Here is a 23492-nt window from a genome sequence, read left to right as displayed (position 1 = left end):
CCTGTTACAACTTTTGAAAAAACAATTATACCAAAAGAACATAACAGGTGAGAATGTGTGACTAGATTATACATCTCACATTTCTGTCGTCCGAATACATCTTTCTTTTTTAACTTATATCTAGTAGTCAATGTTAAACCTTCTGCGCCCCTGATGAATATTTTAATTAATAAAAGGTGTATCTTGGTAAGGTAATGCTCCAGAATGAAATCAGTATCAATCGTCTAAAGAATTTTATATCAGGGTAGCATGAAATGAATCTGGGAACCATTTCTTGCAACCCTGTGATTTTGGTTTTTAAAAGAGAAAAAAATGTGTCAGGAGGCCATAATAGTAAAAGTGTGTCAGATAATATTGCACCACGCATCTTCGTGTTCCTGATACATGAATTTTTGTGCAAGATTACGTATGACAAGCAATGTTTGCGATCTTGATTTAATTTTTAGAGTAGAGTGATATCAAAAGAAAATGTGCGACTAAATTGTACACCTCAGATTTCTGTGTGCCTGATACGCCAAAAAAGACGGTGTCTGGATAATAGCAGATACTAAGGTATCTGATACTCAATGTTACACTTGTCGCGTTTCTGTGATCCTGATGCATCAAGCCTAAAGAGCAGAAATTTGTGCCAGGGAAGCATAAATTGCGAGTCCAAATAATTCTTCGTTCTCGTTCTCAAAATTTACGCCTGGTTTAAATTACAAACACTTTATTTGGTTGGTTATCGAAAATGGTTACAAAAATAGTAACAAAATTGTAGTGGTGCAGGGTGTGTTGCCTATACTGCAGTAACTGATGGCGAATTTCTGAGCTTAAGTCAGAATTTTTCGATCAAAATCGGACCTAAACCCGAACACATTACCTAATTTCATTTTCACATTCTTAGAATGTAATTCAGAATATTTTTGTTAAAAACTGACCATAAGTCAGAAGTTTTAAATCAGAATATTGATGACATAGTCTATCTACGTTTGAAATTCCAAGCCCAAAGCCGAACATTTCTAATTCATATCTTCTTTACATTTTTACCGTATATTTTTGCTTAGGAGTGCTTAGGTTCAAGTCAGAATCCTAAACACAGTAGACTTTCCACCCTAATTCGGGCCTAAAATTACAATCTTTACCCATTTTCATATTCTTAGCATAGTATTCTTTTTTTAAAGCTGAATGTTAAGGAATATTTGAGTTCAAGTCAGAATATCCTAATTATAATAATAGATCTACACTAGAAATCCTCCTTTTCAGTCATACCTAACCTCAAAAACATTTACTTCATTTCAGCATCATACATAAAGCCTGTAATTCATACCATTCATGGCATTCTTGTCTAAGACTGACAGAATGTTTGGAGTCTGAGTCTGAATTTTTGGGTGCAAGTCAGAATATATAATAGTAGACCTCCACTGGCCCAAAGTCATACATACACGCAAAAATCTTTATTTCATTTCAGCATCATAGTTTAACGCGTAACGTAATTCATAGTAACCTATCTTGTTTGTCTTCATTTTTGGAGTATAAGTCAGAATTTTTGGGCTCAAGTCAAAGTCTCCGAGACATTGTCGATCTATACTCGGAAATTTCCGCCATAAGTCAAACCTAAACTCCAAACCGTTAGTCATTCTCATATTCCTTGCATGCTATATTCGTTTAAGTCTGAATTTTTGGAGCATAAGTCAGAATTTTTGAGCTCAAGTGAAAATCTCCAAAACCTAATCAATCTAAACTTAGAATTTTCCGGCTTAAGTCGGACCTAAACTCAAAATCTTTACTCATTCTTATATTTTTAGCATAGTATTTTCGTTTGAGTCTGAATTTTTGGAGTATAAGTTAGAACTTTTGAGTTCAAGTCAAAATCTCGGAGACATAGTCGACCTACAATTGGAATTTTCCGTCGTAAGTCAAGTCAGAATATCCGATATATAGTAGTAGACCTCCACTGGAAATTTTCGGCCCTAAACTCAAATACCTTTATTTTATTTCAGCATCAAAATTTTGCGTGCCTTGTTTAAGTCTTCATTGAGTATAAGTCAACATTTTTGAGCTCAAGTCAAAGTCTAGTAGACAGTCGATTTACACTCGGAAAATTCCGTCTTAAGTCGGACCCATATTCACAATATATTTTCACGACATCTGAATTTTTGAAGAATAAGTCAGTATGTTTCAGCCCAAGTCAGAAGCTCCGAGACTTGGGTCAGTTAACTTGGCCCCCCCACTGAGAGATTTCATAGTCGTATTATTTTGAAATGAATGCGCTCGTTATGCGCTCATATGCGCCACCGATAATAACTCTTGCGCCATTATCGTTTTTTAGAAATCCGAAAAAACATTTGGGGGGGCCAAGTGAACGTAGCCCCCCCCCCCAGTACGTATTTTGTCCCTTGTAACTAGGTCACCTGATACATTTGGTTATGCGCTCAATTGCGCCACTTGAATTAAAGCTAGCGCCATTACGGTTAAGCCGTGACAAATTTTCAAAGAGTGGGGGGGCCAACTTAACGTTTTTAAAAAGTTACTTTTTTTTAACATCTTTTCATACGAAATTGTACTCTCAGGTATGCGCTGAAATGCGCCGTAAAAAGATATCTTTGCGCCATTATTGTTTTTTGGATATCCTTAAATATATTTGGGGGGGGGGCCAAGTGAACGGAATCCCCCATAACGCATTTTGCTACCGGTATTTGTGCCACTTGATACATCTGGTTATGAGCTCAATTGCGCCACTTGAATTAAAGCTAGCGCCATTACGGTTAAGCCATAAAAAATTTTAAAAAAATGGAGGGTCTAACTTAGCGTTTTCAAAAGTTATTTCCGGAAGTGCGTCCATTTTGAAAATATTTTACATCGATTCGGCCTTCGGAGTAACTCCTAAACACAAATTTTTAAAAACCTACCTATTTTACTTTCCCAGAATCGTTTAACTAAAGCTCCCAAAAAAACACCCTGTATAGTGTTTCTGAAACACTATCATGGCGCCAAGATTTTTGTTTACGGCGCATTTTAGCGCATGATGAAAGGTACGATGTAGTAGAAAAAACATGTTAAAAAACGTAACTTTTGAAAATGTTAAGTTAGCCCCCCCACTTTTTGAAAATTTATCACGGCTTAACCGTAATGGCGCTAGCTTTAATTCAAGTGGCGCAATTGAGCGCATAACAAAAGGTATCAGGTGACCTAGTTACAAGGGACAAAATACGTACTGGGGGGGCTACGTTCACTTGCCCCCCCCCCCCAAATGATTTTTCGGATTTCTAAAAAACGATAATGGCGCAAGAGTTATTATCGGTGGCGCATATGAGCGCATAACGAGCGAATTTATTTCAAAATTTTAAGCTCAAGTCAGAATCTTCTACGTGCAATTCAGAATGTTCTTGCTGAAGAACGAATTTCTTGGAGTATGTCAGAGCTAAAGTCAGAATCTTCGAGGCAATCGATGTACAATGGAAATTTTTATCCCAAAGTCGGCCTTAAAATCGAAAATATTTCCTTCATCTCACATTCTTACCGTATATTTTTGCTTAGGAGTAAGTTTTTAAGCTCAAGTCAGAATCATGAACCCAGATTTTCTTCCCTAAATCGGACCTAAACTTATAATCTTCACTCATTCTGATACTCTTAGCATAGTATTTTCGTTTTCAAGATTGAGTTTTGAGAGAATAAGTCAGAAAATTTGAGCTCAAGTCAGAATATCCAAGATATAGTAGTAGACTAGGAATTTTCTGTCCAAAGTCAATCCTAAACTCAAACCCTTGACTTCATTTCATCATCATATATTTATCGTGCAATTCATAGTACTCTTGTCAGAATTTTTAAAGTACAAGTCAGAATTTTTGAACCAAGAGTCGGACTTAAACTATCCAAGTTGGACCTGAACTCTAAAATATCTACTTAACTTCACCCTCAAATTTTAGTGTGTTAAGGTGTTAGGTAAGCACTTCGGGGTCTGGTTCAGGGCAGCCTGAGAAGAAGCGTAGAGGTTTTCGAGCTCCCAAAATTGAGGGTGCACCACAAACACAGGGGATGGGCCTTCCTCGGCTGGCAGGCTACCGCTGGAATCCACAGGGTGCCATTGTGTCCGAATGCGAGGACTATTCTTTGGCTGGTTGGAAAGGCCATCTCTCTTATTAGGTCCTGGGCTGACGCGTGTCTGAAAGTTCAGACCTCCCTCGGGTAACCAAGGTGAGTCTAGTCAATCTGGAAAATATTGACCTTCCTGCCATGTTATGTCTCCTCCACTACTAATATCGAGACTCTCGACCTTTGGAAAATTCATATCTCTACCGGGAAATTCGGCCCCACGATCGTATTCAAATTTTTGTTTAATCTTTATTAGGCAAGTTCACCAGAATGTCCATATTTGTATACCTTTTGTCCGCTATCGCATCCAAATATCCTCCATGAAAAATTCCCCCCGAGAGATCGACGATAAATACGTCCACTCTCCCATTAACAACAAAACGACGCAACGGGATTCAACGTAACGGTCGTTGATAAGCGACCGATTTCCAAACATTGTAATATTCAAATGCAAACAATCCCATTACAAAGCAGCTCCCGTCAGACACGCAACACCGAAACAGAGATTCGGATTATTTCAATTAAAACTGCGAGAGTCGACAATTGGCCGGCTTAATCTAATTAAAACTTTAGTTTCAAATGTAAATTAAAACAAATGTAGACGACGCTATAAAGCTCTTAGTTACGTTAGCCGTGTATACGCGTCAGGAGTGCCTAACGAGATTTTTTTTGTTTCGCAATTTCCGTTTGATTTAGAAAAAACGGTAGAATTTTAATGTACGAGAAAGGAATAACGGAGGCAGGTTGAGGGAAATGGGCAAAAGTAACGGCGGGTGCTTAACGTTATGCAATCCGACGGTCTTTTACGATTGAGATAACGTAGTGTTATTGTGATAAGGCCGTTTATGAAAGTGAAAGGTATGGAAGTATTCACAATGGCGGAAAGATTTGAATCTTATCGAGCTATAAAGTCGAAATCTGGGCATTACTTCATTTGAGTGCTGATTCTGCTCGTATTTGCTGCAAAATCGTTGTTTTAAGTGAGGTAAACATGAATCTCCGTCTGTATCTAGATGGTACAAACATATACGGGGCGTCGATGCTCCGTGAACTTTAAATCTTGAAATCATTGCCGGAACGTAGAGATTGGTAACATCAGAATATAAACTGAGTACCGTAATCCACAAATACATTGGCAAATGTTTATATTTACAATTCTAGCGGATAACAGTCGAAGGCATTTATACTGGCGTCGTCGAACACGTAAACATATCGGTCTCGTTCGGGTTAGGGTCTTATTTATAAATAAATTCCCGAAGAAAGTTTATTTACGAGACTCTTCTCCGTCGTCTTTCATTGATGATTATTCCCGTTTTGTCATTCAGCCCATTTCGATGAATATGTAAGGTGTTTTTGAGGACCTTTTTTTATCTAACGGTCCCTTATTTGCCGTGCTGGGGGAGACAAACATAACACTAAAACCAGTAAATGGAAGTGCAAACCAAGATTAGGAATACGAAGTCAAAAACAAGAGAATCTACTTGGAAGTTTTGAGGCCTTCAGCGCATTTAAAGCCTTAAATTGTCCTAAAGGCTTTCCTAATCCTTTGGAACATATTGACTGTAAGCTTTTGAGGTTAGGGGAACATAAGTGATTCGATAAATTTATAGCTGCCTTGCGTCTTACGCCTTGTATCAATTGCCCATAAAGCAGGAATTGAAAATCAGAAGAATGTAACGTGAGTAAAACTAAAATATATCCGGAACGCATAATAACTTCGTCGATATTGGTACAATTACATTTTTTCCGAATTTATTGCCAGATTTCAAAATTGAGATCAGAAAATCATAAAGCAGGGATACAGGAAGAGATAAGAAGGAGGTGAAGGTAAAGAAGAAGTGAAAAGATGTAAAAGTAATGAAGGAAGATACGACGAAGGTAGAGGTAGACGGGGATGTGGAGAAAGGGGGTGATATCAAGAGAACATAATACCCATTTACTCTATCCCGCGACAATATCCGTCTTTATTCCTGTGTTCCTGACAAAGAGATGGTATTTAAAATAGGAATCAGGAAAACAGAATAAGTAAAATCCTCAATCTTTATAAATTTTGAACCTTTTTGAGCGTATGCGAGCCTGACTCGTTTTTTAAAATGAAGATGATTAGTATCAGGGCAGCAGTATATTTTTCAAAATTGGTCCTGATAAGGGTATAAATGCTTACTGTGCCTCGCTTTTGAGACTCCCTGACAACAATCAGGGGAACCCTGTAACGAGATTACCTCCTCGTGCTACTGTGATCCTGATGCAGCACTTCTCCGCGACACTAATACAGCAATGAATAATTTAATCAAAACTTTTACGCTTCTAGAACTAATGTAATCCTGATACAATTCGCATAAGACGTAAGAGTCGATCTTGCGTTCTTGTGGTCCTAACGTAACCAATCCCTTCAACCGAAAAATCTAAATCAATTTTATACTTTCTTCCATTCATGTGGTCCGGATACAATTAGAAATTTTTAAAAGCAGATCGCACAAAGTTAAAGGAATTTTACCTTCTTGTAGTTCTCTTATCCTAATGCATTCACTTGCGACGATCTTACCCTGATATGTTAATAGATTTGAATAGTCTGCTTGCATTTATGTGGCCTTGATAGAAGAACAAAGTGCAATCTCCTTGCGTTTATATTCCTGATACAGTTATAAAAACGGCAATTTCGAACAGGAGAACATAGTACGTTAAAAGCCGCGTATGAATGAATCCTTACGCAACTATTCATAAATCAAGGGGTTGTAATGTGAGGGAAGGGGCGTTTCTGTGGTATTGATACAATATCATTTAAAAGATAACTCTTTATCAGGCGAATATTATCTTGCCTATAAATTTGTGTGATTTCGATACAATAACCCTCTAAACAAAGATGTGTATCTGAAGAACATAGAATATTGTAGGAAAAAAACGAAAGTCCTTTGCGTTTACTCAGATTTGTGCTTCTTCGCATTTTTGGGACCTAGATGCAACAATATTAACTCTCTCAGGCGAGTATGATACGCTTTAGGATGTGATTCAACAGTTCTTAAACGAATAGTTTTGGATCACTAGAGCATATCTGCGAACTGTGTTTGTGTTCATGCATCAGGAGAACATAATACGCACGAAAGGTTCTCAGACATTTTTTCTGCGTGGATGTGTTCATGACGTTACGGTTATTAAATGAAAGAGGTGTAACAGACAACCTAACCTTCTCCACAACTCTACAACTTTACACCTTTTCGAGTTCCTGTTCTCCGGGTAGATTTTTCTACCTAATTCAAATGGCGCTTACGAAGCTTCTACTTTTATTCAAATAATTCTGTCAGATCCAATTCAAAAGAATATAAGATTGCTAATAAGAGATAATTGACCTTATCAGGAGCGCAGATTCCAAAATCAGATAGTAGTGTTTTGGCTTCCTGTACCTACTATGATACTGACACTTTTGAAAGAAAAAGATCATTCATTTTTAGTTTTTGAAAAGTACGAATGGATCATTATATCAGGAGGACAGACGAAATATTCAAACGTGCTTCACCGCTTGATGTTTGCAGATAACGTGAGAGAGTCATTGGCAATAAATATTTATTTGCTTATTGTCTTTATTTGCCTAGAGGGTTTGGAATACCCCCCTTTATTTTCATGATAATTTCAAGGGAGGAGCATAGAATCTGCCTTTTCTTTACATGGGGTATGGGCCCAGACCCGCCGATACCGCCTCATCCTTACAAATCTGTAGAGACCATAACACAACAGGATGTAGTACCGAGGGCTTGGAGGTATAGAATATTCCCCAGAAGGGGGCCCTTATTTTTAAGAGAAGACCGACAAATTTTCCTTTGTTTGGAGGGTTTCGAATACCTCTTTATACTTTCATGATAATTTCAAGGGAGGACCGTCGAACATGACTTTTCCCTTTATTTACCTGGGCGGTATTCCCGGGAGATCTGGGGGGTATGGAGTATCCAAAAAGTAGTACCGGGGAATCAGAAGTGCAAAGAATATTTCCGAGAAGAGGAGTATACAGACAGTAGTACCGGGGGGTCCGGTGGGTATGATCTGGAGTTTGGAGTGTATGGAGTATTCCCAGGAAGAGGAGGTATTCCATACCCCCCTAACCCCTGGAACATCCTTATACTTAAACATTTTTAGAGAGTACAACACAACAGAAAGTACTGTCCGGGGGTCTGAGGGGTATGGAATATCCAAAAGTAGCACCGGTGAGTTTGGATTGTACGGAATATTCTCCAGAAGAGGACTCATATCTTTAAGAGAAGGCCATCAAATATTCCTTTTCCTGGGGGGTATGGAATACCCCTCAATACTTTTATGATAATCTGGAGGGAGGACCAAGAATCTACCCTTTATTTGCCCGGTGTTGTTCCATACCACCCAGACCCCCGTTACTGCCACACCACAACTCAATAGCAGTCCAGGGGTCTGGGGGTATGGAATACCCAAAAAGTAGCACCGGTTAATCCGAAGGGTATACAATATTCCCCAGACCTTAATGTTTAAGAGAAGGCCATCGAATCTTCCATTGCCTGGAGGGTTGTAATACCCCTCGACACTATGATTTCAAGGGAATTATCATTGCAGCTGCCTTTCCTTTGCCTGACCCCCCCCCCCCCAAAATCCTCTAGTGCTGCTTTATTCGTAAAAAATAATTCGAGACCGCAACACTATACAGAGAACAGTACCGGAGGGTTTAGTAGGTATGGAACACCCAAAAAATAGCACCCAGGACTCTGGACTGTATGGAGTATTCCGCAGAAGAGGCCCCTTACTTTTAAAAGAAGGCCATAGAACCCTCCTTTACCGAGAGGGTTTGGAAACCCCTCTTTATTTGCATGATAATTTCAAGGGAGGACCATCGAGCCTGCTTTCCTTTGCCTGAGGGTTTTCCATACCCCCCAAACCCCCCGGTACTGCCTTATACTTTATTTTGTGACGAATGGAAGCAATTTTTTTCCATGTAAGCATAAATATATATTATTATTATAAAATGTAGAGACTATAACACAACAGCAAGTAATCGAGGGACGTGGGGGGGGGGGGGGGTATGGAATACCCAAAATGTAGCAACGGTGAGTCTGGAGTGTATGAAATATTCCAAAAGAGAGGACTTTTATTTTGGAGGGGCGTGAAATACCTCTCTATATTTCCATAAAAATTTCAAGGGAGGATTATCGAATCTGCCTTTTCCTTGTTTGGGGGGGGGGGGTATTCAATTTAGAAGCTCCTGAGAGAATTTTAAGAGATGCGTAAACCGTAAGGGACTCTAAAGTTTCAAGACAAAAACCTGATAAACGTTAAACAATTTGAGACTTTCAAACTTCTTGGTAGTCAAAACTCTCAAGAACTTGAATATTTTCAGAACCCTGATTTCCTTTAGGAATTTAAGATTTTGAAACAACGTTTTCCAATCAGGTCCGTTCGATACTTGTAATTTAAAATGATCCCCATTGAGAAAACGCAACAACGCGACTTTTTATGCCTTGCTGTACTTATCCCAGTTTTAAGGAATCGAATCGAGCACGTAGCGCGCGTCGATGAATTGTACCACGTGCCGTTTCCTTTCACGTCCACTTCGGGAAAATCTGTACATCCATTCCCGGCGGACGCTCAAGCTTCGAAGGAAACGGCCGTGCCCGCGGGACCATCGAGACAAAATTAAAATTGGCACGATCGACTTTCTTCATTCCAATCAGTGCTCAATATCTCCGAACGAGGTGCAAAGTTCCGGTGGCGGGGGCCAGTATAATTTTTCCACAATCATCGTCCGCCTTGTGAGGACCGAGATTGAAAGTGGGAGGAACTTGTGGTTTATCGATTTACAGCTACCATCGTCTCAAAAGCTGGTATTGACATAACTTTTTGTTTCCGTACTCCGATTAAATAGCGCACCTTCGATCGGCCGCAATTTCATTATAAACCCGTAGTGTGCAATCGTCGCGAACTCGGGCGGGCGCATTATTAATAACAGCCTTTATGAAATCTCATTTGACTTCGAAATGATTACAGCATACGGGAAAGCGGATTCGGACGGTAAAAATGAGCTTATTCAGCGGCACTTTTATTTTCAAAGAGAGAAGGGCTGTTATATAACTTATTTTTACTGCTCCTGGAGCTCCAAGATAATCTGGCATGAACTCAGAAATACCCTCCGAATGAATTTCTCTTTTCCTTTTTATATGCCATGCAGCGAATATTTTGTTCTGTTTGTTGTTCTATTATATTTTAAAAATTTACCGAGCCTACAAGATAATTAGAACGCGTTGGCTTTTTGATTGGTCACGTTCTTGATTTCCTTACAACATACGTTTGATTCTCACGTTAAAAGATAATATGCGTAAAAATGAGGACGAGTATGAAAGCTTTTCAGCTTAGCCACTTGATTACAATGTAGGCTGCTGCTAAAAGAACCAATTTTCTTGGAAGTTGCATAATATTATGCATTACACGTCCAACATTCATTGACGATACCAATTTATACGGCTCAGAGATGAGAATAAGCTTGGCTTACAAGAAATTCATATTTCTGTTTCTATTTACATGCCTTTTGTACCATTTGCAACATATTTTGCTTGTTTCCGCTTCCTATTGCTCTGTTTCATACCGATCTCAGCTGGTTTTCGGTATTCTATTGGTTTCAATTTCTAAACCCCTTCTAGTACTCCGTTCAAATTTATTCCATTTTCCCGTTACCGACTTCCTATTCTCTCGCGTCCAATCAAAGCCTTTTCTTTTCTATTTTCTTGCTTTTACTATGTTTCCGGTTACCAAATTTCGGTCTCATACGTAAAACTCCTGTTCATAGTTTCCTATTTTCCAAATTTCCGTCGAGTTTCCGGTCTCCAATTTCCCATATTCCTCAATCCCCATTTTCTTATTCCTATTTCACTTCTCTAATTGCCTACCACCTTTTATTAGTTGTACCGTTTCTTGTTTTCGGTTTATTTAAGCCCGTGCTCGTGCTCAGTTTCATACTCTTCGTTTACAGTTCTCGGTTTCAGGTTTCAAGTTTCCGGTTTCGTGATCCATAAGTTCATATTCTTCTAGCAAGGTTCCAGTTTCTATTTTCCCTCCAACCGTTTCTTTCTTGTTTTCAGTTTTCTGTCTCATGAATTTTGTTCAATTTTTCAAGCCCCAAGCTTCCTGTTTCCTCCAGATTCCTGTTCCCCTTGTCTGCTCTGATTACCGCTCCTTTGTTTTCTGTCTCCTACTTTCTGATCCGGCTTCTAGTTTCTAATGTTCTATTTCCAGTCTCCTATTTCGAGATACTTATTTCCGGTTCTCTGATATCATATTCCAGCCTCAATTCCCTACTTTTTTCCCACAGTTTCTGCTTCCGGTTTGTTGTTTCTAACGCCCTGTTATCAGCTTTGTTTCCGGTTTGTTGGCTACACGTTCTCACTTCCACATAGGTAACTTCGATCAGTTTCCAGGCTTCATTTCCAGTTTCCAAATTTTTAACTGCAGTTTCCTGATGCTTTTCTGGTTTTCAATCCCTGGCTACACTCTCTAGTTTTAGTCCTCGCGCATTTGCATTTGATTACCGTTCTTCATTCTTACTTTCCAGTTCTCTGCCATATTTTCTAAATTTTACTTGTATTTCCAGTTTCCAATTTGCAGTTTTCTTTTCCACTTTCCGGTTTCCTGTTTCTCGTTTTCTGTTTCTAGTTTTCTATTTCTAGTTTCCTGTTTCTAGTTCCCGGTTTCTAGCTGCCTGTTTCAAGTTTCCTGTTTCTAGTTTCCGGTTTCCAGTCTCTTGTTTTCAGTGTCATGTTTCGGTTACCTGTTTCCAGTTTCCAGCAGTATGTTTCTACTGTTTCCATGTCGCTGTTTCCATTTTCCTGCTTAAAGTTTCCGGTTTCGAGCTTCTTGCTTCAAGTTTCCGGTTTCGAATTCCCTGTCTGCAATTTCCTGTTTCAGGTTTCAGGTTTCTGGTTTCCATTTTCCGGTTTCCAGTTTTATGCTTTGTTTTCGGTTTCGAATTTCCTGTTTCTAGTCTCCAGTTTCTTTTTCCAGTTTCCTGTTTCGTTTCCAGCATCCTGTTTCAACTTTTCCATTTCCAGTTCCCTGTTTTATATTTCCTGTTTTCTATTTCCAGTATCCTTTGTTTTTTCCAATACTCAGTTTCTTGTTTCAAGTTTCCTGTTTCCAGTCTTCTGTTTTCATTTCGCCGTTTCCATTGTCCTGCTAGAAGTTCCTGTTTCAGGTTTCCTGTTTCTGGTCTCCAATTTCCGGTTTCCAGTTTTCTGCTTTGTTTTCGGCTTCGAGCTTTCCATTTCAAGTTTCCGGCTTCGCGCTTCCGGTCCCCCGTTTCCTGTTTGAAAGTTAATTAATTTGAATTTGAATTAACGTGAATTAGTTTGAATTAACGCGAATTAATTTGAAGTAACGTGAATTAATGGGAATTCATTTGAATCAACGTGAATTAATTTGAAGTAACGTGAATTAATGGGAATTCATTTGAATTGACGTGAATTAATTTGAATTAAGGTGAATTAATTTGAATATAGTGATTTAATTTTAATTAACGTGAATTCATTTGAATTGACGTGAATTAATTTGAATTAAGGTGAATTAATTTGAATATAGTGATTTAATTTTAATTAACGTGAATTCATTTGAATTGACGTGAATTAATTTGAATTAAGGTGAATTAATTTGAATATAGTGATTTAATTTTAATTAACGTGAATTAATTTGGATTAACGTGAATTAATTTGAATTAACGTGAATTAATTTGAATTAACGTGAAATAATTTGAATTAAAGTGAATTAATTTGGATTAACGTGAATTAATTTGAATTAACGTGAATTAATTTGAATTACCGTGAATTAATTTGAATTAACGTGAATTAATTTGAATTTGAATTTTTGGTGTACACCAAAAATGGTACTTTCCCCCTAGCTTTCCGGCATCCAGTGTCCTGTTTCCATTTACTTGTTTCCATTTTCCTATTTCCAGTTTCTAGTTTCCTGTTTCGAGTTTCCTGTTTCGAGTTTCCTGTTTCCAGTTTCCCGTTTCCAGTTTCCTGTTTCCAGTTTCCTGTTTCCAGTTTCCTGTTTCTGTTTTCAGTTTCATGTTTCCAATTTCCTGTTCCATGTTATTAATTCCATTTACCACTTCCAGTATTCCGTTTCCGGCTTGCAGTTCGATGTCTAGTATCCGGTTCCCAGTTTCATGTGTCCGGTTTCCAGTTTCCGGTATTCTTTTTCCAGCATTCCGTTTACTTTTTCCTACTTCCAGTTCCCTATTCACACTATCCCTTTCTTAATATTCTGTTTCCTGTTCCGAATTTCTAGTTTTCAGCTTCCCGTATCCAGTTCAGTGTTTCTAGGTCCCTTAGTACTGCTTCGGGTTTCCGATATGCGGTTTCGTGACTTTCGGCTCTTGTTTTCGGTTTCCAGTTTGAAGTTTTGGATCAATCTCCGGTGCCGCAGTCATCTTGTTCTCATTTTTGTTTTGCAGCTTCTCGTTTACAGTCTTCTGCTTGCTGCTCCCTGTTCTCAATTCTCTGCCTCTTATTTCTAACCGCTTGCTTCTGGTTCTGTGTTCTCTTCTACTACCAGCTACAGAAATATGGTTTTCTGTTTCGCGGGTTTCTCCACTTCCAGTCTGCCTTTGCCAGTTTCCAGATTCCTTTCCAGATTTCCGGTTTCGGTTTGCCAGTTTCCAAGTTTTAATTTCCTGTTTCCAGTCTCCTGTTTCAAATTTTCTACTTCCAGTCTTCGATTTCCAGAATACTGTTTCCAGTTTTCATTTTCCTGTTTCAATTTCATGTTTCGAATTTTCCTCTCTGCAGTTTCCTGTTTCAGGTTTCCTGTTTCTGGTTTTCATTTTCCCGTTTCCAGTTTCTTGTCGCCAGTTTTCTGCTTCAAGTTGCCGGTTTTCCGTTTCCCACTTTAAGTTTCCAGTTTCCAGTTTTCAGTGTTTGTTCAAGTCCCCCGTTTCATGTTACCAGTTTCCTGATTACAGCTTCTTTCCTGTGCCCAAGTTACTGTTTCCAATTCCGGTCTCCGTCTTCCAGTGTTCTGATTCCTGCTTCCAGCCTCGTGTTTCCTGTTTCCAGTTCCCTGTTTCTAGTTTCCAGTTTCCACTGTCCTGTTTCCAGCTTCCCGTTTGCCGCTTACAGTTCCCTGTCTCCAAAATCCGGTGTCCTTTTCCTCGCTTCGAGCTTCCTGCTTCAAGTTTCCGGTTTCGAGAATCCTGCTATAAGATCCCGGTTTCAAATCTCCTGTTAAAAGTTTCCCGTTCCCGGTTCAGGCTTTCTTGTTTCCAGTTTCATGTTACTAACGTCCAGTCTCCTGTTTCCAATTCCAAGTTTCAATTTTCCCGCTTTGTTTTCGGTTTCATGATTCCGGTGATATAATTCCGGCTTCGCGTTTCCTGTTTCCGGCTCCCTGTGTCATGTTTCCTGCTTTCAGTTTCCTATATTCTGCTTCCAGCTTCCAATTTCCTGTTTCCAGTTTCATGTTTCCAATTTCCCGTTCCCAAGTTCCTGTTTCCATGTTATCCATTCCATTTTACCACCTCCAGTGTTCCGTTTCCGGCTTGCAGTTCGATTTCTAGCATCCGGCTTCGTGTTTTCGGTTTCCAGTTTCCGGTGTTCTGTTTCCAGATTCATATTCCCAGTTTCCCGTTTTATGTTTCTCGTTTATTTTTTGTTTCCAGGTCTCGGTCTCCAGTTCTTTGTTTCTGCGTGCGGGTCAAACTTTCCGTTTTCCCGGTTGCAATGTCCAGTTTCTTATTTCTTGTTAATTGCTTATAGTTGCGCTTCCAGTGTTCTGTCCTGGTTTCTCCTCGCTCCCTACACCCCTATGTAAGCAAGCAAATATAAACCATTTACAATGATCCTGCTATCACGTCAAGGAACCTATTTTCAACGCCTTGGTTTCTAGTACCCTATTTTTGATTTTGAGTTTCGCGTTTTCAGCTACTAATGTTCATTTTCGGGATTGTGGATTCCGTTTCCAGTTTATAACATCGGAAAGGCGTGGAAACAATTACCACATGATGGCACTGCGTTTCCTTGTCGTACCCAAGTGCCTTAAAGGTGCAACGGCAGATACAATTTATTTTGATGGCTCAAACCTATACGCTACTATTGAACACAATTTATTCTGATGGTACAAACCTATACGAGACTATTGATCAAAACCGTACGATCCCTTTATAAGTGCACCTCTATGTACCTACATTAAATTTCTCGCAGTAAAATCACAAGCCAAATTTAATGAAAGGCAAAACGACTGTAATAAAATTTCAATTGCGCGCAATTGTTTAATCAATGGCGCCAATTTTTACCGTTTTTTAATTCCCAACTCTCTTGTTTTAATTGCGAAATTGTACATTTCCGCGAAGTGCGTGCGCCATAGAAACGTGCTCGCCCCCCCTTCTTTCCTCCGCGGTCGTACGGAACGCCAAATTTCATTAAAATGATGGTTTCCGAACAATAAAATTCAAATTCATCGACGAAATCAAATTTTATCGTATGCAATCAAAGTAGCTATAAAGTATGTAATTTAAAATGTAATTTGTATCAAAGCGTGGCATGATATCTCTCTGTGCGCTTTTTTTTTGCGCGCGCGAGAGGAAAGTGGTACAGTAATCCACAAAGCCGAACGGGTACGAGAAACCCATTACTTACCATAATGAGTCGATTTATATGTAAAAATCGAGATGAGATTGTTTCTTCTATTAGCCTGTCATAAGCCGAAGAGACGATCGCCTAATGAATGGGTTGGTTTCGCGTCATTTGACTGCGGGCATTACAGTGTCTTCGGTAGCAATTAGCGTGATTTAAAATGAACGCGTACAACCCAATTACGTCAAACGGGAAGTACAACGTTTGCCTTACCTTTACTCCCGACATGGTATTAAAGTTTAATACCTTAGCGTTGTTGTAATGTGCTTGTTTTGCACGAAGCCGTAATATTTGCTTTGTAATCTAATTAATCATAGCGGCGAACAGCCGAAAGTGAAGCTATAATTTTGGGTGTAAGCACGCACTTCTCAAAGCTGCTTTACCTACACCGTGTTTGGCTTCCCCGGCATTGTGATTCGCTTAGTTTACATTACTGTTTACATACTTACGTGTTTGCGAAACTTATCGGATGTGGCACTCGGCTTGGGCAACGCTGCGTGAAATTGAGGACGTATGCGTCGCAGTACGGCGATTAGTACCGTTTTCAGGACGCAATTCGGTTCGAAATTACCAATTAGAGACGGTAACGGGATTTGTAAGACGTGTTAATTACACGGATGTTAGTGCATGGCCTAATTTTGGTGATCGTAAATCGTTCCGGAGTCAAATTGATTTTTTGGGTCATACCGACATCACCATGCCGTATTGGTTTGTACCGTCAAAATAGTCGTTCCCTTTTACTACATCCATGATTCCATGGTATGTTTTCTGATTCATGAGCATGGGACAGAGGAACACAGATCTCCATTCGATGACCTTCTTGATCCCGAATAGCTTTGCGTTTAATTGTAATTCCTTGTAACCCTAGGCCAAAGGGCACACGTAGGGTAGGACGACTACTATGAAAATTAAAACCGCTGCGCCAGTCCTTTATCTTAATATTGATGGCGACTGCAGCTGCATAAAACTGCCACTACTTTCACAGCACTTTATCGTTCTTGCGATATAGTCATTTAATTTGCGAGATTAAATAGAATTTTTAATGCGCGCCGCCGCCTAATTAAACACACGGAACCGAGCAAAACGGAAATATTAATTTTACTCTCGCGCACTATAAATTCGCTAACATCGGTGATGGATTGATTAGTATTAATTTGCATGTTATTCCGCAATCAAGTCAACTCGTTAATTCATATATGCTAAATTGTAAAATGGAAGTGCGTACAGCGTGCAGAATTACAATGAGTATACTCCTGATTGATTGCCTCGCACCCTTGTCGGGCCATTTTCGCATAATATCGATTAACAAGGGATTCTTTCCCGTTTAGCGAGCCGATGTTTTCCAAATTTCCGTTTAATCTGACTTACCTAGCGCAGCACACTGTTGATAACCTGAAAAAGAACGCAGGATTAGTGCTTCGTGTAAAACTTTCGGAGCAAGCTTCCACTGATTTACAAAATTAATACCGTCAAACTAACGTAAGACACGCTGAAAGATCGGTACACGTGGCAACTAAGTTAAAGGGAGTAGATATAGACGATATGTTCGTTCAATTAGGCCTTAAGATCTAACTAACTTTCTCGTTCGTAGTTTCGAAAGCCTCATCACAAACAGTTACATAAGTGGATTCGTTACATTGAAATAACCAGACGGGAATGTGTGTTTATCAATTCTATTCGCACAGTCGAAATTGATCACGGTACTGCCTAAGTTAATAAACGACTAATTGACAAGGGGCGACAACAGATTTGGAAGCACGACCTGGAGCTTTAATGACGTGGCAAAAATATGGGGCAAATTTCAATAATTGCTTGTGGCCTCCGACCGTTGATTGAACACTTTAAAGTTACGATCTTGAGGTGGAGAAGTTATAAGTTTCGTTCCCTTGAGATAGGTGGAGTAATAGTTTCAATTAGGCTAACACCCCCAAACGGGTCGTGCAAACACAAAGTAGTTCGGTAAGTTGAATCCCACAAGGTTCGACATAATGAAGTATTTTCTGATGAACGGTTTTAGTACAGTTCCCGTTTTTATCGTAAATGCGGTGTAGATAGCATTTAAAGTAACCAAACCCTATATTAGAAATACTGCACCTCATACGTCATTCTTAAACGTTCCACGTTGAAATAATAGCAATGTTTTGCAATAATTTGACATTTTGAATACTGAATACGTAACTAAACGTAATAAACTAAATTGCAATTTAGGTGAGCGGACCCCCTACATGTTACCGTGAAGTGATAGTGATCGTACACTGCATAAAAAATTAATATAAAGACGTTAGTGCCGCCATTAATAGACTGCCCGAGAATCATTAACTGCGTTGTGTCTTTCGGTATCGATCGTTTGTGTCTGCGAGCAGTGCTCACCCGTCCCTGTGATTTTAAACTTCTTCGTTAAATTGGTTAGTGCTGGTGTGCATAATAGTTTAGTAGTTGACTGTAAAAAGACCTAAATTGTGTATATATGTTCGTCCCAAATAAAGTATGCTACAGGAACTCACCCAGGCAATGTGTGCTTCACTAACGGGGACGACAGGATCGGATTCGCCAAATTTCCATTCCGATTCGGTGAAAGAAAACCCGGGGCCCTCTCGATGCAACTCGAAGAAGAGGCTGCTCCTTGTAGAGGTCATCGCTTCAAAGCAAAGCGAGAGTGACTCCACCAAGCTCTTCATCGCAAGGAAACACATTCATCAAAGGATACGGAAGGTGCACTTACTGCCAGAATCTCGGACATTTTCAGGAGGAATGCCGGAGTAAGAAAAATGCCCACCAAGCCGAAGCTCCAAAACCGCCAACAACTGCAGCCACCGCGACCAGCGTTTCCCGCGCCACCGCCCTCCTGAAGTGTTTTGGGTGTGGAAAATCCGTTGTTATACGAAGTACGTGCCCGAACTGCCGTGAGAGTGGACTTGTTTAACAGACACGTCCACGCCCCAGCGGCTGAGTACCCGTCCTCTCAACGGGGATCGTTCCTTCTATACGGGAGCCCACCGGCCACACACTACCAAGTGTTCAAAAATGACGGACTACTGTTTCGTGAAGTGAATCTCATACTGTCTGGCGGAAAACCGCGCTCGCAAATGTTTTAGTGGTAAACGTACCAGTGACCCTAAGAGAACACACGATCCGGTGCCGAAAATCGTACTCTCCTCGAGATAGATTTGTTTCGAGGATGCGGAGATTAACATAAAATTCACCGAACGATATTGGGCGTTCAATCAAGACGCTCGCCGTTTTCCCTTCACGCCCGAACCACGGAAGTGGAAACATCCCGTCGCACGCCCGCACCGACTGGCCACCCGGGCACCCTCAGTGGATCGCGGACCAAAACCTCCGACTGTTTACGAGGAGCCGGACGGAAATCGTCCCCTTGGAAAATATCCCTTCGCGGAAAACCTGCCTGAAGCGCCCGTAGTCCCCCTACCGGACATACGGATCCCCACTCCCTCCTCTTCATTGTGGAGGCAGTGGTGGTGATCGGATGCAAGTACCGCCATCTCTCCTACCTGAAGAGGTGACTTAGACACCATCCTACAGGCGAAAATGGACAGGGGAAGACCGACGCCATACGAACGAGAAGTAACGCACCCCTCGCCTCACCTGCGTTTCGATTGAGCCCGGCGAAGCAACACACGCCGGGGACTCGAACCGATCACCGCTTTTACAATCCTTTAGCGCCACCTCACCATTGCTCCGATCCCTAGACGCTACAGTTCCGCGTAAAAACGGAACCCATCGGTGCGGTACTTGCTCAGCGAGAAAAGAGAGACGAATACGCAAGCCGCCCAATCACCGCAGCTGAAAAGAACTGCCCCACGACCGCACGAGAAGCTTTAACTGTAGTCTGGACTTCCGCGGGAACGTGCAAGGCAGCTCCTAACCCCTGAAGTGGCTCTTAACACTAAAATCTCCCAAAGGGACAGTGATCTGGAAAGGCAAAACGTGGTCGCCGACACTCTCTTTCCACCGTGCTCCCCAGAAACACTGCAAAAGTGCCTCGTATAGTCACCGTGGACCTCCCAAAACGACCAGAAGCAGACATCCGTCAGTAGATATTAGCGGATCCAAAGGTACGAAAAATCATAGAAAAGGGTCCTAATCAGATACAACGGACCACCAAAAGGATGTTTTATGTCGCAAGGTATCTTATTCCGATTCATTCACGACCAAGGTGGAAAGGAGTCCCAGCAAGTGGTGACTACCAAGGAAAGGTGAGAAACTCCACGAATACACGAATGTCCCATCGCAGACCACTATGGTGTATAGCGAACGCCTGCTTAAATCAAGAGTCAATTCTAACCCCATACAGTGAGGTATCTTCAAGATACTTATACACAACCTCACTTTTTGGTACCTACACTAACTTTTCATTCCTCACAACTAATATATAACATCGGTAAAATGTCAGATGCACTTTCACTTCATCAAATGACGCTCGGCCTGAAGATGACCTGTTAGGTCGAAATCGATAGCAGCAACAGAAAAAATAAAAAAAATGTGTTTAAAAAGATTTTCTTTAATCCCAATCCTCATTATACAACACGTTTAAAGAACGATGGAACAATACATCAATCCCATACAGTGACCCCATGGAGCACATATACATCGAGACCCTTCATTTAACGAGGTCGCCCTAGGGAAACCTAGCAGGTTTTCGAATGTTCTATGGGAATAATAAGGAATCTCTCGACGCCAATCTAAACGTTTTCCAGGGATTTAGATAAATGCTTCCAGAACAGTAAAAGTTTGTGCAGAGCTCCCTATCATTCCCAGAGCTTTGTAGAAAGTCACTAAAAGCCAGGAATTTTTCGAATGATACTCGTATATAATGCACGTACGGTGTCTATGCAAAGCACGCCATTTTCTATGCGTTTGAGTCTTTCGCGGATAATTAAAACATCAGCGCCAAGAAATAATGAACGGAATAGAAGAAACTATTGAAAGCAGACGCAATAATTTTGAGAAGTTCAAGCGCACAGTTGGTTTATTTTTGAATTTAGGCCTAAGTGTTATTGTTCTTTTTAGAATTGTTTTTAATTCGATCGCTATTGTAATTCATTCAAGTTAGTTAAGATGCTTTAATGTAGGTACATCTGGTCGCTTGCGATAAGAGGTTTTGTTATCGGGCGATACTTAATTAGCATACGTATTCTTATCGCCGTTAGAAGAGATAAGGTGTTTCTGGGTAAGCGGGGACGCGCGGTGCAATCTTTCAAGTCTTACTATACTTAACGGTGTCTTTGACAGAGAAGGAGACTATTTTATAGTGGAAGTGGTGCCCTTTAACTAGAAGGAATCAACGTAAAGACGAGGTTGCTAGTGCTAGCTAGCTGTTTCGCGACGGTTGGAAAGCGTGTACGTTTCTTTACGCTATATCTTTATTCGGACTGTCCGCTCGTTTTGATTAATTGAACACGTGAGGCTTTGAGTTAAAGTTCTCTTATTATTCAGCCACCCTGTGTGGTGCAGTGGCTCGGTTGGAAACCGGATGCCGATTTAAACGTAGACAAAAAGGTCTGACAAGTATGTGAAACTTCAAAATTGCAAGATCGATGGGTTTTTCCACTATATGTTAATATAAGGTAACAGTGATCTCACACCACTTGCAAAAATAATCTTTTCGCAACTGTAAAAATTGCTCAAATTATATTATTGCGAACTCACTCTTCTAAAACACTTCAATTAAAATGAAGGGCAAAGTATGAAAATTCGAGCAAAAGACCAAAACGTTTTTTACTCGGAGAAACGTAGAACGACTCCGTGCCTATAAACAGAAATTATAAATGAAATAAACGAAGTAAAGGCATCAAACAACTCGCGCCCTCATCTAATTAACTCTCACGACGTTCATTGTTTATTCGATCGACCTTTCGTCTTTGGGGCGAACACAAAAGTTTGCACATTCGGCGGGGATTAAAGAAATTCCCCTCTCCATATTCCGCCGCAATTCGAGGGTTATGAACTCTCTATTAGTTTTACATTAAAAGGTTTTAAATATCGCGGCCTGATTGGAACGAAAATTAAATTTCGTTTAATTCAATAAACGCGGTGCTGTTTTGTTACAGTTTAAAACACCTCGGTTGGTAATTTATTGCACTGATTCATTTGTCGTGCATGAACTAGGTCGTATTTTAATTGTTCTCATTTACAACGCGCTTTAAGGCTGCACGATGCACGTGCATAAAAGGTGACGAGAAAAACTTATACGGGTGGACAATGACGTCAGCGGAAACAAGCTAGTTGTTGCGTTCTGAAACCTCAACAACGAATTATAGAAGGTGAGATGCAAGGTGACACAATAAAAATGGGTAAACGACGGTGCATTTATATCAAATATGCAAGTTACAAGTTACAGAGCTCGATCGTACACTGCTAAATATGCATTTCAGGTAAACTCAAAGTGAGAATATGTGTAAAGGGAATTCGAAAACGTATAAAATGACAATTTGAAGAAAAAATTAACCGAATTGGTCGCTTTCTCTTTCCCTAGCAATGATTATCAGATCTGAAACTACGCTAATCTTTAATTTCCTCCTCAGTCCTTAGCTTTAGAATGCGGATACTGTTCTCCCACACCTTCGTTCACCTTAAGTAATTAGTGATGAAGTTAACGACATTGAAACTAAAACTATAAGGCGCCATTGTCGCCGGATGTGCTCGTTGTCTTGCATCTGGAAATTTGAATAAGGTTCTCCGAAGAAACATGCAGGTACCCGTTAGCGTTAACGTTCCGTAAACGGCGAGAGTACGATGTTTAAATTTAAATGCACTCATTGCTCAAAACGTTATCGTTTAAAACAATGATGACGGAAATGAAGACGTGTACGGCGCGATAAGGGTCTTTGTCGCTTTTCCCTTATTGTTCGCGGCGGCTATTCGTCGAAACTGTTGTCTGTCACTCCATTATCGCGAGAATGAAATGACAAAGGATTACTCGCGCCCGTTGTTCGTACCTGAAATATGCGTTGCGGAATAATCTGGAATTTGTGTTACAGTATTTGATACTATTCAATTAGGAGCGCAAGCAAGCGAAACTTGTGCTTTAAGCATGTCGGGCATCTGTAAGTGCTGGTAAATTCATTCAAAGCGATTATTATTTCCAGATTTATTTGCCTCCTCTGTCAATATACACAAATATGACATACAAGGAGGAATGCACCAGACGCATCGCTTGGTATTTTGCTGCTTAATTAGAATTTCAAGTAGAAGGATTGGTGTCTCTTGCCTTTTTTGGGTTACAGGAGTGGGATTACGAAAATCATAATTGCATTTCTCGTGAGTTCCACCGCCTTAGGTTGCCGTTAATTGATCATGATCACTACTTCGAAACAATTTTGAAAGCACCAAATGTATGTAAGAGTCTTTAAAATAGTGGGAAAAGTGGCACAAGCATAAAGCAAGGAAGTTGACTGCATTAAGAGGTTTTGTGAAACTATAACATACGAAAATTTTTCGTCTGAAGATTTTTTCTCTAAAGGGAGTTCTCTGGGTTTCCAACATCACGAAGATCTGCAAGTCTGGGACTTGTTTGGCATATTGAAAGACCTTCAGCACTATTCAGCCTTATAGCCTACAAGACATTCCAGAGCTCCAAGGTGTGTAAAACCACAAACCATTAAAAGTTATAACATTGTTTAGTTACAACCTCAAAGCTTTTAAGGTTTTTGGAAGCTTAAAGTGATCCCATTGCCCCCTCCCGCCCACGAGAACTCCGTGATAGTTCTGGTTAAAACACCACTTCAAGAGACACCTCTAAATCCCCAAGGCTAAACCTCTAAA

At 40.2% G+C, this 23492-nt stretch overlaps 1 protein-coding gene across 2 annotated transcripts in view; it reads right to left on the bottom strand.

Annotated features, from left to right (window-relative positions):
* The window catches only part of LOC116162320, a 35596-nt gene that overhangs the window by 3988 nt on the left and 8116 nt on the right, over positions 1-23492 (bottom strand). The window contains exon 2 of one of the 2 annotated variants that reach the window (XM_031475919.1): positions 17076-17099. The exons of the other annotated variant lie outside the window; for it this stretch is intronic. The gene's annotated coding sequence lies outside the window, so the exon portion shown is untranslated. The remainder of the gene's footprint in view (positions 1-17075; positions 17100-23492) is intronic. 2 annotated transcript variants of the gene reach the window in all.

This window comes from Photinus pyralis, unplaced genomic scaffold (assembly GCF_008802855.1).
Source record: "Photinus pyralis isolate 1611_PpyrPB1 unplaced genomic scaffold, Ppyr1.3 Ppyr1.4_LG10, whole genome shotgun sequence".
Lineage (NCBI taxonomy): Eukaryota > Metazoa > Arthropoda > Insecta > Coleoptera > Lampyridae > Photinus > Photinus pyralis.
The sequence above is the reverse complement of the archived record's forward strand: the minus strand, read 5'-3'. Positions and strand labels throughout refer to the sequence as shown.